This window comes from Vicugna pacos, chromosome 1, assembly GCF_048564905.1.
Source record: "Vicugna pacos chromosome 1, VicPac4, whole genome shotgun sequence".
NCBI classification, from domain to species: domain Eukaryota; kingdom Metazoa; phylum Chordata; class Mammalia; order Artiodactyla; family Camelidae; genus Vicugna; species Vicugna pacos.
This window is the reverse complement of record NC_132987.1, coordinates 77,889,214-77,902,595: the sequence shown is the minus strand read 5'-3', so window position 1 is coordinate 77,902,595 and position 13,382 is coordinate 77,889,214. Positions and strand designations below refer to the sequence as shown.

Below are 13,382 nucleotides of genomic sequence, written 5' to 3'. Positions count from 1 at the left end.
ACCATCCAAACCACATCAGCTCAGTCCAAGAGGAGTCAAAAAATGTAAATATTTCAACAACTACAATAAACATACAGTCAAATCTTGATTATCTTTAGCTTCCTCTTCTACCTGTTTCCCTTCTGGATATTTTACTGTTGTAGTTTCTCTCCCAGAGGGAGTGAAAAACCAAATGAAATTCAATTGTTTCCTTTCTGCTAATATTAACTGGTAAGAACTCTAATATTAAAAAAAGAAAAATGGGGGAGGGGAAGCTAGAGAGGTTTGATAGAAGAAAAGGCTAGAACAAGTTCCTCAAATAAGATTTGCAGGTGATCCCTGGAGTTTGATTTTCCATACTACCAGTAACTCCCATTGATGTAGTGAAGGCTTGAAACTCAGGAAAGAAGCAACATGGATGCCCCATCTAAAGCAACCATTCCTCCATTCTTCCTCTTCCTGTGCACCCCATGCCTACCCACTGCTGCTATGTGAGGAGTAGGAAAAAGGAAAGGAAATGATAAAGGGGTGTGGTGAATAATTCTAGAACAATTTTCACTTCTGTTTTGGAGAGTGTAATAGTTACAGTGTGAAAAAGAATTAACTAGGCCACTGTTTCTCCATCGTTAGTCTCAAGCACTGAGCATACACATACACTGTCATTAAACAAATAGATTTAGCTAGCTTTTAACATCCCAACATCTTCATATTTTGCTTTTAATCTCTTTCTTTTCAACCTACTCTCAGGTCATAGGGATGCTGAGAAACTGTACAAGAACCATGGGGACTGCTGCCTCTTCTCAGCAGCTCTGATCAAATTATTTCCTTACTTAAAATCATTTGCTGATTCCTCATAAACTCAACAGAATAAAATCTGACTCATTAACAAGGCAAACAATATGTTACATCATTAGCCCCTGACTGCTCACCGCCCTCACCTCTGCCTCTCATTGAAACGCTGAGCAATACTAAACTAGCTGTGGTCCTCCGGACACACAACTCTGTCTCCTGCCCTTGTGTTCTTGCATTATGCCTATCCTCTCCCTGGAATTCCTTCCCCACCTTGTCCTCTTGGTGAATGCCTCCTCACTCCCCCAAACCCTGCTCAGTGCCAACCCTGTGAATTCTTTCCTCTCTGATATCTCCCCCAAAACAATGGTCTCTTGCTCATGTAGGAAACCACTTCTGTTCCTTGTATATTCTCTGTTATGGCTCTTAGTCTGTGTACAAAATTTTTTTTCCCCTATGTCCTTCTCTTCTGGTAGACTAGACCTCCTTGGGAATCTGTCTATATAATTTTTGTGTAGTATGTTGGAAAAGCTAGGGAACATAAGATTAATTTATTTTTAAGTAGAATATCATTTACATTTTGAAATAAAATGATCAGTATGTTTAAAACAATAGGTCCATTTGTGATTAAGTACAGAATGTCCAAAAAATCTGGACATAAAGGAAAATTTGGTGTATGCATGATACTTTTTTCAGATTACTCTATGACTATACAGATACTTAACCTAAAAAGATTTCTGGAGGTTGAAGAAAAATACTGAGCATATTATTTGAAAATGTAAGTAAAATACTGCTTAAATATAAGTGTACACTGTTTCCTGAATTTTAGACCCCTGTAGTCCCAGCACCTAACACTGTGTCCAGTACCTGACACATAATATGCCTATTCAGTTGTTTTAAACTGAACAGAGCAACCAGCTGAAACAGCCACTGGTCCAGGAGCTTCAGGTTCAAGCTCATCACAGCTCCAGCTTCTGTCTCTCCTTTTGTTGAGCTCTAAACAGCTTCAGTCACTTTGTCAGTCACACTCCTCTATTTGTTCTCTGTTTCACCTAGAATTAATGCTTTTGACTAAACTGTAATTACTTACATGCTTTTGACATTTGCTGTGGAAAGGAATCCCCAGGCTCTTCCCCATTGATGATAGGACCCATAATTGAGGGGTAGAGATGGTTGATGGAGCAGCAGAGCAGACAAGGCCTCCAAATCAGCTAGTGAATCATTCATTCATTTATTTGACAAATATTTTTCCAGCATGTTCAGCCTGCTAGGCTACAGGCCAGGCAATGGCCTCCCAGACTGTAGGGGAGCCCTATTCTAGCCAACATCTCCATTTGACTTGTTGCAGAAGTTCCTATTGCCAGAAACTTACGAGTGGGCAAGAACTTTCTATACCTTCCAAGACCATTAAGGCATGTCAAAAGCAGCCACTTAAAGTAAGGGCTTTGCATGGATACATTTTCCATGTCAGGTTAACTCTTTAATGACCAAAGAGTTGTGTGTATATTTATGCAAAATTGGGAATATTTATGCAAAATTTAAGACACAATTGATAGATATTTAACAGCACCTCTGGAGTACAAATACACATATACCTATAGTCCACATCCCTGAAAAATTATCTCACGTTAACAAACTGGTCTCGTATGATAAGAGATCTGCACCTCTAGCAGGTTCATGTAGCATTTAATAATACAGGGACTATCTTACATGTTTGCCTATTTAGGAATATTAGTAATGTTTACATACTAGCCTCAGATAACTAATAAGGAATAAAGCCTGTGATATAGTAGGTACAGCTGAATATACTTTTTAACATCAAGAAAGTACACCTTGTATATCACTAGGGAGGAGAATCTAGGACTTTAGATCCTTTAGTCCTGAGGAAAATAATGTGAAATATAGCAAACTAGGAAGAATTAATGAAGTCTCCATTTCTGAAGAGTGACTATATTCTCTAACAAAAATCATTTTGGGAACTCTTGGCTTAAGAAATATTTCTCAGATTATAGGTTGGAGAGATAGGAGCAAGTGTCGGTACCCACCCCCAAAAGGGGCATTTTTAGAAATTTAATTTTTATGTTTTTTCCCTCAGTGACACTCAGGTCATGTCTCAATTTGCAAAGCAACCAAAAATATCCAATCAGTTATCTGAGTAATTTATGCCCCAGAGAAACTATCTTTGTTTGAATTACCGTAGCAGTATCACCACTGTAATCATATTAGCTTAAAGTAGGAAGGTAACACAGCATATTGGACATATTTCTAGCCAATGATTCGTATTCAAATCCTGATTCCGCCATTTATTAGTTCTGTGATCTCTGCCTTGCTTAGCTTCTTTCCTCTTTCGGTTAACTCTTTTGTGAAATAGGTATATCTCACTTGTCCTTAGGGAGGTATGGTGAGAATCAAATAAGATACTGGATATGAAAACTGCACTTTGAACTGCAGAGTGCTGTTCAAATATATTTCAGATGTAGGTCATACAATTTTCAATTAAGAGAAATAAATATTCCTTGAAATGAAGCAAGGAAATATCTAAATTGATTCTTAGAATTACTCACAGGATAGAACTCTCTGACTTAGACACCAAGAAATCATCTTCTCAAATATTTGTCCATTTTGTTTTGTTTTGTATTTGATCAGTAAAATGAGTTCTGATACTACTGAAGCTACCAAACAATTTTTACTCTAAACCAGTGAAGAAAGCATCAATGGAGTGACAAAAAAGTTATCACTGACTCCTCTTGTCACTTTACATAATTTATTTTACTGTTAGTTCATTGGATTCATTATTAACATCTATACCAAAAGTCTTAAAACAAAACATTTATAAATTCTGTAGCCATTTATCTAGACATTTATCCATAATTTATACACTAGGCAGTTGAGAAAATTGAAGGACAAAAATGGTTCTTTTCTATTGTGGATCCTTATATTTGATTGTGAAACCATTCTTTCCCCAAGTAAAAAGATGCTATGAATTCATAATTCTAAACTAGTGCTCTTCAAGGTGGAAATGAGAGAAAAATGTATTATTAAAAAGAGCCTTACAAGAATCAAGCAACAAGATGGGAGAGCGTGTAGCTCAATGGTAGAGTGTATGCTTAGCATGCACGAGATCCTGGGTTCAATCCCTAGTACCTCCATTAAAATAAAACAAACAAATAAATAAAATAAACCTAATTATCTCCCTCACCAAAAAAACAAGGAATATATTTTTAAAACAGAAATAAACAAACAAAAATTACAAGAATGAAGCAACAAGGGGCATCATAACTCAAAATAACATCCATTTCTTCCAGTTAAGTTTTCTTAAATAAGACATGTCTGCTTCAACTCCCACCTCTACCTTCCCTAGTAGTTGGTGATTAATGATTAAAATGCATATCTGTTTCATAATAATTGCGTTAACATGCCCCTCACTTTCATCCTACCTCCCAGCTAGTAGAAAAAACAGAAGAATAATTATTGTGAAATGAAAATATAAAAAGAGCTTGACTCAAAACATTTCTTTGTTTATTTTGGAGAAGGAAAGGGAAAATTTGAGCATCACTGCCTTTTATAAATTACATAAAAATTGTACATAAAATCAAGATCCTTACATCTTTTAAATCTATGAGGTTATAACCATCCTGAGTGACTTACTGAATTGAGGTCTTTTATAACAAGTAAAGAAACTAGGTTTGAGATGATTCTGGATAACCCTGTAGTGGGGAGGGCAGCAACTGGCACCTCCCATCTCTTTGCAAATAGGAAGTAATGTTCTCTGGAGGTTTCCCTGGAAAGGCCAAGAAGTGAGCAATGTTCAGATTCAGGGTTGCAAAGGTGTCCAGGGGGTTATGATATGAATATCTGTATGTGTGGGCATGTTAGAGAGACTCCTCAGAGGCTAATGTTCAAAAACACTAGAAAACACCTGCTAGAATTATTAATGACTTTGCAGTTTTATGATTGTATTTTTTTGCTTAACTCAGTAAATTAAACTGTTCTTAAGTGGACAGAATAAAAGATAGGTCCAAGTCTACATAAGGAGTATTACAGATGACAAAAGAAGGGGTTTCATGATACACTGTGCCAATTAGTGGTTTTAATGACGAGAATTAGTCTAAGGATCACAAGAAAAGGAAATGGATGGGTTGGAAAACCCTCACAGCATCTCCATGGATCCAGTTCATTTTTAATTTTCTTCTATGTCCAATCTTCCTTGAAGAACAGAGGGCCTGATTCTTACTTTTCCTTAGTTCGGTTTTCAGTGTTATTTGACAGACCTGGGTTAGCCAGCAAGAGTTCTCCACCACTGCGTGATGGTGAATTCAGCAGCGTGACCAGAGACTGGCATAGGTGGACTGGACTGGGTGACTGGCTTGGAACACTGTGTCCCTGGCCTCAGTGCTCTGGACTTCCCTCTTATCCTGTAAGTCTGCACAATGTATCTTTTAGTATATAAACTTCCAAAGAATACACAAAATTTATATTTTACTACCTCTATATAAAAGTTCTAGAACACAGCTATGTTTTTGGAGAATTTCCCTATTGCATAGTAATTAATAATGAGTACACTTTAATAGTGGTAAAGCTTTTTGAGAAATTGAAAAAAATAGTAAGTAATATTTGACTTAAAAAAAAAAGGGCCCTGAGATAACATCAAGTGTTAATGACAAAATTGTATCCCCAAAATTTATATGTTGAGGCCCTAACTCCAGTGTGATGGTATTTGGAGATGGGGCCTTTGCAAAGCACTTAGGGTTAGATAAGGTCATGAGGGGGGACCCTCTGATGGAATTGGTGCCCTTGTATAAGAAGATACCAGAGAGCTTGTTCTCTCTCCCTCCCTTCAGGTGCCTGCACAAAGAAGTCCTGTGATGTGGGCAAGCCAAGAGAAAAGGCCTCAGAATGAAACTTAGTTGCCAGCATCTTGATCTCAGACTTCCAGCCTCCAAGACTGTGAGAAATTAATTTATTGCTGTTTAAGCCATTCAGTCTACAGTATTTTGTTACAGCCAGCCGCCCAAGCTGACTAAGACAGCAAATAACAAAACTGAGAAGTAAGGTAAGTAAAATCTACAATGGGTCTGGTGGTTATAAGTGCTGTGGACAAAAATAAGGCAGGAAAGGGCAATGGGTAGAGGTTATAATTTGTTAAAGGAAGAATTCACTGAGAGGGTGACCTTTAATTAATGACCTGAAGGAGGGTAAAAAGCCAGCTGTGTGCAGCATGGGGAAAGAACAAGCCAGACAGGGGAAGACATCAAGTGCCCAGGCTCAGATGCAGGAATGTGCCTGGTGGGGCAGATCAGGGAGGCGAGTGTGGCTGGAGTGGGTGGAGGATGGGGAGAGGAGTAGGAGATGGGGTCAGAGGTAATAAGTGGGCAGTGTGGAGCAGACACATAGGACCTTGAGGCCACTGTAAGGGTCTGGCCTTTATATAAGTGAGATGGGAGGATTCTGCCATGAGCTGTCTTATTCTTTAGAAGAAGCACTCTGCTGAGTTGAAAATAACTAGAAAGGGTAAAGGTGGAAGCAGAGAAACAGGAGCTACTTCAGTGGTCAAGGTGAGAGACAATGGTGGAAACTGATAGTGGTGGATGAAGTGAAAAGTGGGATACATATTTGAAGGTAGAGCTAACAGCATTTGCTGTTGGGTGTGGGGTGTGAGAGAAGTTAAACAAAAAAACCAGGACTTGAGGCCAGAGCAACTGAAAGGATAGAGTTGCCATCACCTGAATTGGGGAAGACTGTATGAGCAGATCTGGAGGCAAAATCTGGATATTTTAAGTTCAAAATACTCCTTACGTATTCAAGTTGAGATATTGGCTAGGCAACTAGATATACAAGTCTTGGGGTTGAGGGGAATTGTTTCAGTCTGAGCTAGAGGTACAAATTTAGGAGTTTATTTAAAATCCTATGGATGAGTACAAGGATGATATTCAAAACACTTAACCAGTGCGGTCATCAATCTACCCTATCAGAAGGTGCTGGAGCACGTTTCTAAAGGGTCAGGTGTTAACATTTTAGAAACTAGATCATGGATAGGTGTGGGAATCCCAGAGTGAGGCTGGGGTGGTGCGGTGGGGAGAGTATGAGAGAGCTTGAGAGCAGCTCTATACTAATTTGAATGGAAATACTTCCACATTTTATCAAGCAGTACAGCATACCAGTGTGCAGCAGTTGGAAAAATAGCCCCAAAGGAGTGTAGAGAAGGAAGAGAACAAGGACAAGAAGAGCAAGAAGACGTCCAAGGGTGCCCTGGGCAGGCCAATATTTAGAGGTGGGGGAGCAGAGGAAAACAGCAAAGGAAACTGTGGAGGAAGAGCCAGAAAGGTGTGGGGTCCTAAAAGAACAGTGACTCTGGTCCCGTTTGAGACAGTCCAAATTGGCATCCATGTGCCAGTATGTCCAACTTCCAATATCAAAAAGGTCTTCATTCTGATGAAAAATTATGTGGTCTCCCTACAAAGAAGCCAAGTGGAGAAAGTAGTTGAAGTGGAAGGAATGATCAACTATCTAAAATGTGGCTGCTAAGTGAAGTGAGAGGCAGACTGAGAACTGGCTGCTGGATTTAGTCTCATGGAGGCCACTGGGACCTTGTCAGGAAAGCAGTTTCAGTAGTACAGCAGGTATGAAAACCGGAAGTCAAAGGAGAGTGGGAGGAGAGGGACTGATGACAGTCAATGCAGACAAATCTCCTAAGAAGTTTTGCTGTTTAAAAGGAGAGGCAGAAAATTGATGTGGAATAGGTAGTTAGAAGGGAAAGTGAGTCAAGACAGGGTTTAGGTGATGTTGTGGACTGAACATTTGTTCCCCCCACCCCAGATTTGTGACGTTAAAGTATAATCCCCAACATGAGGGTATCAGGAGGTGGGGGCCTTTGGGAGGTGATTAAGTCATGAGGGTGGAGCACTCATGAATGGGATTAGTGCCCTTTAAGGAGACCCCAGAGAACAAGAGCTGCATTGTGTAAGAATGAATATACTACCATTGTACATTAAAATCTTTTTGACCTAAAAGTCTTCTGATTTTAAAGGGAATTACACATTTTCATGGGCCCCCTAGAATAAGGTGGGTCCTAGGCACTGTGCCTACTGTCCCTATAGATCCTTGGCCCTGGATGTTATTAAGGAGGTGAGAAAGGGAGGGGTTAGTGCACAATAGAGGGCTGGCCTAAGATGAAAGCCCTGGTGTTTCATCCACAGGAACAGGAAAGAAGGCAGAGAACAGGGGCTACGTACAGTGCTGGGAGTTTGTGCAGGGAGGGTATTTTGATGCTTTTTCCATGACTGTTTCTTTTTCTCAATGAACTAGTAAACATAGTTATAAATTAAGAGTGAGGATGGTGGAGGAGGTATGGAGGTTTGAAGAGACAGAAAAAGTATGAAACAGCCACCAAGGAGTGTGGGAGTGTGAATGGACCAGGGAAAATGTAGTAGGATTCCAGGGCAGCACTAAAAGTCCCGCTGAGGTTAGGTAAGGAATTTAAAATGAGACCAGGCAGCATGAGTTGTGTGGTTTTTCTCCAGCCACATTCAGCTGCCAAGTTGCAGGAGCTGAGTAGGAGGAGAGTTGGATTCAAGCAGGGATGGAGTTTACCAAGAATGACAGAGTGAGAGGTGGCAGGGCAGTGAAGGTGTATGCAAATAAATGATTATAATAATGGACCATGGAATTTAAGCTGGATAAGGATGTTAGTGGGAATATGAAGGGACTGAGGACACTGAATGATGGGAGACATGATTGTACATCCTGGTAGATCAAAGAAAGATAGAGGCTATGGAGGAAGAGAGCTGGAAAAGTAGCCAATAATGGTGTGAGAACGGGGTGCTTGAAATAGAGGTTATGGAAGGATGTGCAGTTATTACTAATAAAAAGGCCTACATGTAACCCATAAATATCTGTTATGCAAAATTTCAATAATACCTCACAACCCCATACACTTTCCAAATATAACTACTGTTAAGGATCTTTTATGTATCAAATGTATATCACACAGAACATATATACATGCAACACACACATTGCTTCAGTGTTGGTTTTACTTGGTTTTTACATAAATGGGATCACGCTTTATTATCCATTCCTTGTCTTTTCATTTAACAATATAGTCTGGAATTTTCAAGATTGCTTACATAGAGCCTTCTCATTTTTTTAATGGCATCATTTTTTTATTTTTCAGTTAAATGAACTTCCATTTGAACTATCTATTGGACTAGACTAGATATGCTTCATGTTTATAATGACGGATGGAATGTGAAACTAACAAAACCCAGGCTTCTGGGTTCCTCACTTTCATAGACCCTTTCCCGGACCTGGGCAGGGGTTAGCAATGTGCTCACATGGCCATAGGTTTTTATAAAATTTGCAAAAGTAAGATATTTCAACAAAGCTCTACTGTATAGCACAGGGAACTCTATAATTCAGTACCTTGTAATAACCTATAATGGAAAAGAATCTGAAAAAGTATATATATGTATATATATTACTGAATGCAATACATCTGAAATTGACACAACACTGTAAATCAACTATACTTCAATAAAATTTTTTTTTTAATTTAAAGATATTTCAAACATGATTGCTTAAGACCACAGTCTCTGTCTAAATTTCCTCCATGGCACTTTCCCTGTTTTGGATGGTATTTGGAGAGGCTATGAACATTCAAATAAATATTCACTTCCAAATGAATTCACTTCTGAATAAACATGCATTTGCATACTTAATCCTGAATTTTTTTCTTTAAAGCAGGCCTTTGGAACTGAAGAAGCTCTAGGCCCTACAAAGCCTGGAACTGCCCCTACAGGTTTAGCAATTCTTCTTTAACAACCTATTTCCTCAGTGATGCCTAGATTTCTGGAGACTTCCTGCTGCCCTAAACGTGTGTTGCTGAACCACAAAGCAAAAGTTCTCTCCCTCTCCTTCTCCCTCTCCTTCCCCCTCTCCTTCCCCCTCTCCCTCTTCCTCTCCTTTTCCCTCTCTGACTCTGAAAGTCCATACTGAGTGGCCAAAGGACTTTCCCTTTCTTGGATCAAGTATTGACCCTCAAACTGACTTTAGGAAATTATGAAAATATGCAAACAATTCAGACTGTCTCAAATGCTCTAATTTAGGGTATTTCTTTCTGCCATCGTTGCCTTAATCTCTGTATCAAAGCAGATAATCATTAACTGAGAATTTTAGATATACAAGGTAATTTAGAGATCGTCTAATCCCATCCTCTCATTTTATAGCTGAGGCGCAGAACAGAAGGACCTGTGACTGTTTATAATTCTGCAATGAAGGCTAATCATTTCTTAAGTCAGGCCTGGTCCTTTGTTAAGTGTGAGGTGAGAGGATCAAGTGACTCAGGTCCCAGCTCAGAGACAGAAAACTGCTAACCACATACCCTTGTAAAATTCAAGCACTTTTTCCCTTGCTAAGAGACACTAATGACTATAATAAATTAAGGAGGGTTTCGTTAGGCAATAAACAATGATTGTTGACGACAGGGTGTAAACTTGATGTCTTAATTAATGTATTGACCAATAGCTCTTTCTAGGTTAAGAGCCCTGGTCCTAATTCAACCATAATAACTATGTTCTGTTCTTTTTAATGTACTAGAACTAAACCTTATTCAATATTCAAATAATAGTTGCACAGACAGAGGTATTAAAAAATACAGAGATTCAAAATAAACCAGAGTCTGGTCACACTTCCCTCTAAGAGTGATGATACTTTGACTTACCTCACAGTATTATGAAGATTAACAAGATTATGCCTATAAGTATTCTAAGCTCTTTGGATTTAAAAACTGCAGTTGGCTGGCAGCAACATTTTCTTTATGTCTAGTCTGTGTGGTTATTTGGTAATGGGATACGACTTTAAAGGAAGGAGACTAATCTTGGACAAGCATATCCCATCAAGACTCATGTGTCCAACTCTGCTTTGTCCTGTCATGTGGTTATCATAGGAGACTCTGTACTTACTTTGCTGAGGCTGCCATTACTTAAAACATTTTCTAAACTGTTCTTCAGGAACTACTTTGGAGCCAGCTTATGAGACAAGGGAGAAAAGCAGCCTCCTTATGGTTTAGAGAAATAAAACTCATTAAAAACAACAACAACAATTCATTTGGCAGATAACTAGCACCTTGCAGAGGCAAAGTTCTATATGCCTAGCAAAGAACAATTGCCTAAGAAGACAAATGTCATGTTAAAACTCCAATGGAGTTGTTATAAGGTTCATTAGAAGCATTTTTAAGCACGTCTATACATGTGACATTCTTCTGGAAGATAGGAAGAGGAATTTTTTAATATGAAAAGTCAGACATCTAGCATCCAGTGATTTGACAGGCCATATACTGGCCAATGATTTTAGTAAGAGTGAACATCTGAGTAAGACATAATTATTTAAGCATTTTTATGTATGTTGGTTCATTTTATCTTCACAACAAACCTAAGATATCACAAAGACTGACAGTATTATCATCTTCATTTTATTGATGTAAAAATTCAAGCTCAAAAAGTTCAGTAATAAGCCCAAGTTATCTCAAGTTGTTGGTTAATAAGACACAATTAACCAGTGAGGCGGAGCTCAGACCCACCTCTTGTAAATTCTCACCCTAAGTTCTTTCAACATTATAGCTGACGTTTTCTAAAGTGTGCTATGAAGAATTCCGAACTCCCAAAATAGTCCTAAAAGTGATTTTAAAATATGTCCCCAAATTCTTTGGCATTTCTCCCTTCAAAAATTGAAGTCTAAAAAAAAAGGGTGGAACTTAATTCACCTTGTCTTGTATGTGGGGTGAATTTGGTGACTCACTGGTAGATGTGGTGGTATGTGACTTCTCTAAGGAGGTCATAAAGGACATTACAGCTTTCTCCTTGCTCCCTTGTAGATCGTTCACTCTGGGGGAAGCCAGTTGATGGCATGAGGGTATTCATGCAGCCCGACGAAGAGGTCCACATGGTGAGGAACTGAGGCCTCCTGACAATAGCCATGTGAATGAGTCACCTTGGAAGCAGACCATTTTGGCCCAGCCAAGCCTTCAAGTGACTGCAGCTCCAGCCAACAACTTTACTACAACCTGAGGAGAAACTCTGACCCAGAACCACACAGCAAAACCACTTCCTGATTCTTGATTCTCAGAAACTGTAGATAATAAATGCTTGTTGCTTTAAGTCTGTAAGTCTGGGGTAATTTATTATTCATCAATGGATAATTAATACAGTCCTCAAAGTGTTCTATGATCAATTAAGATCCATAATGTCTCTTAGTATATAAAGGTTTTAGAAAAGTCCTTCAGCAAAGAAACCTGTTTTCACTTTTTTTCACTATGCAGTTCCAAGTCCCCTTAAACAAAATAACTTTCACATTCCACAGAACTGGTTTGGGGTACTCTGAACTGCAACAGTATAGGTTGCTAGCCATTTCAGTTAGCTTTATAAATATATATTTTATTGAAGTATAGCCAGTTTACAATGTTATGTCAGTTTCTGGTGTACAGCATAATGCTTCAGTCATACATGAACATACATATATTCATTTTCATATTCTTTTTCACCATAAGTTACTGCAAGATTTTTTATTTTGTATATACATTCTTACTGAAGTAGAGTCAGTTTACAATGTTGTGTCAATTTCTGGTATATTTCAGTTAGTTTTAAATTTCCCAGTGAGCATTTAGAGCAAGTATCAAAAACTGCTACAAATCTAGTATATGTTTGGGCCTCTCTTGGATATTCTACAAAGCAATGGCGTGGATTTTTTAAAAAATGTCAAGACATAAAAGACAAAATAGTTTGGGGAACTGTTCTAGATTAAAGGATACTAAAAAAGACATGTCAATTAAGTGTTAACCTTGATTCTTCATTAGATTTTGGATCAGAAAAAAGAAAATAGTTATAAAAGACATTATTGAGATAATTTGAGCAATTTAAATTTTGTATTGTATATTAGATAATAGTATTGAATTAATGTTAAATTGTCCAATTATAGGAGTTATACAGTGATTATGTAGGAAAATGTCCTTTCTCTTAGGTGACACATGTTGAAATTTGTAGGGCTAAGGTGTCAAAATATCTGTAACTCTCAAATGATTCAGAAAAAAAGTGTGGCAGTTCTCTGAAAGAAGACTGTCCACTTCATGAAGTGTTATATAAAGTTTGTTTGTATCACTTACAAAGAGAGAGACTAAAGAAAGGTGGCGTCTGCATTTGTGTATGTGTGTGTTTGTGTGCAGGGCAAATGTGAGGAGAAAACTATCAAGGCCTCTATCTGGAAGTACAACTAAAACCTTAAGGTGTGAGATAGGATAGAAGGCCCTCATCTTGATCGCCGAGTTTCGGGGTCTCTGCTTAGAGGCAGCCCTGAAAAACTGATGAAAGAAGTGAAACACGTATTCTTGGTTCTTCCCATGACTGAATCCTCCTCAGTTTTACAGTTATAGCATAAATATTTCTTCCTGACCATATTATCTGAAAAGATTCTTCTCAGTCCTCCATCACAAAGCACTCAGTAAATCTCATAACACTTCTTAGCTTTTAAATTTCAAGTGTATTTATTCTATATGTGGCTATTGCTTCTCTTGTCCTCCTAGTTGTATGTTCCCTGCGGACATGAATAATGTTCTTCCATTTACC

General features: G+C 38.4%; 1 long non-coding RNA gene across 1 annotated transcript; it reads left to right on the top strand.

The window, feature by feature from the left end:
- Window positions 1-5,750: 5,750 nt before the first annotated feature.
- On the top strand, window positions 5,751-11,921 carry LOC140698307 (uncharacterized). The gene is made up of 2 exons (XR_012076042.1): window positions 5,751-5,821; window positions 11,639-11,921. It is a non-coding gene; the product is annotated as an uncharacterized lncRNA (long non-coding RNA).
- Window positions 11,922-13,382: the final 1,461 nt, after the last annotated feature.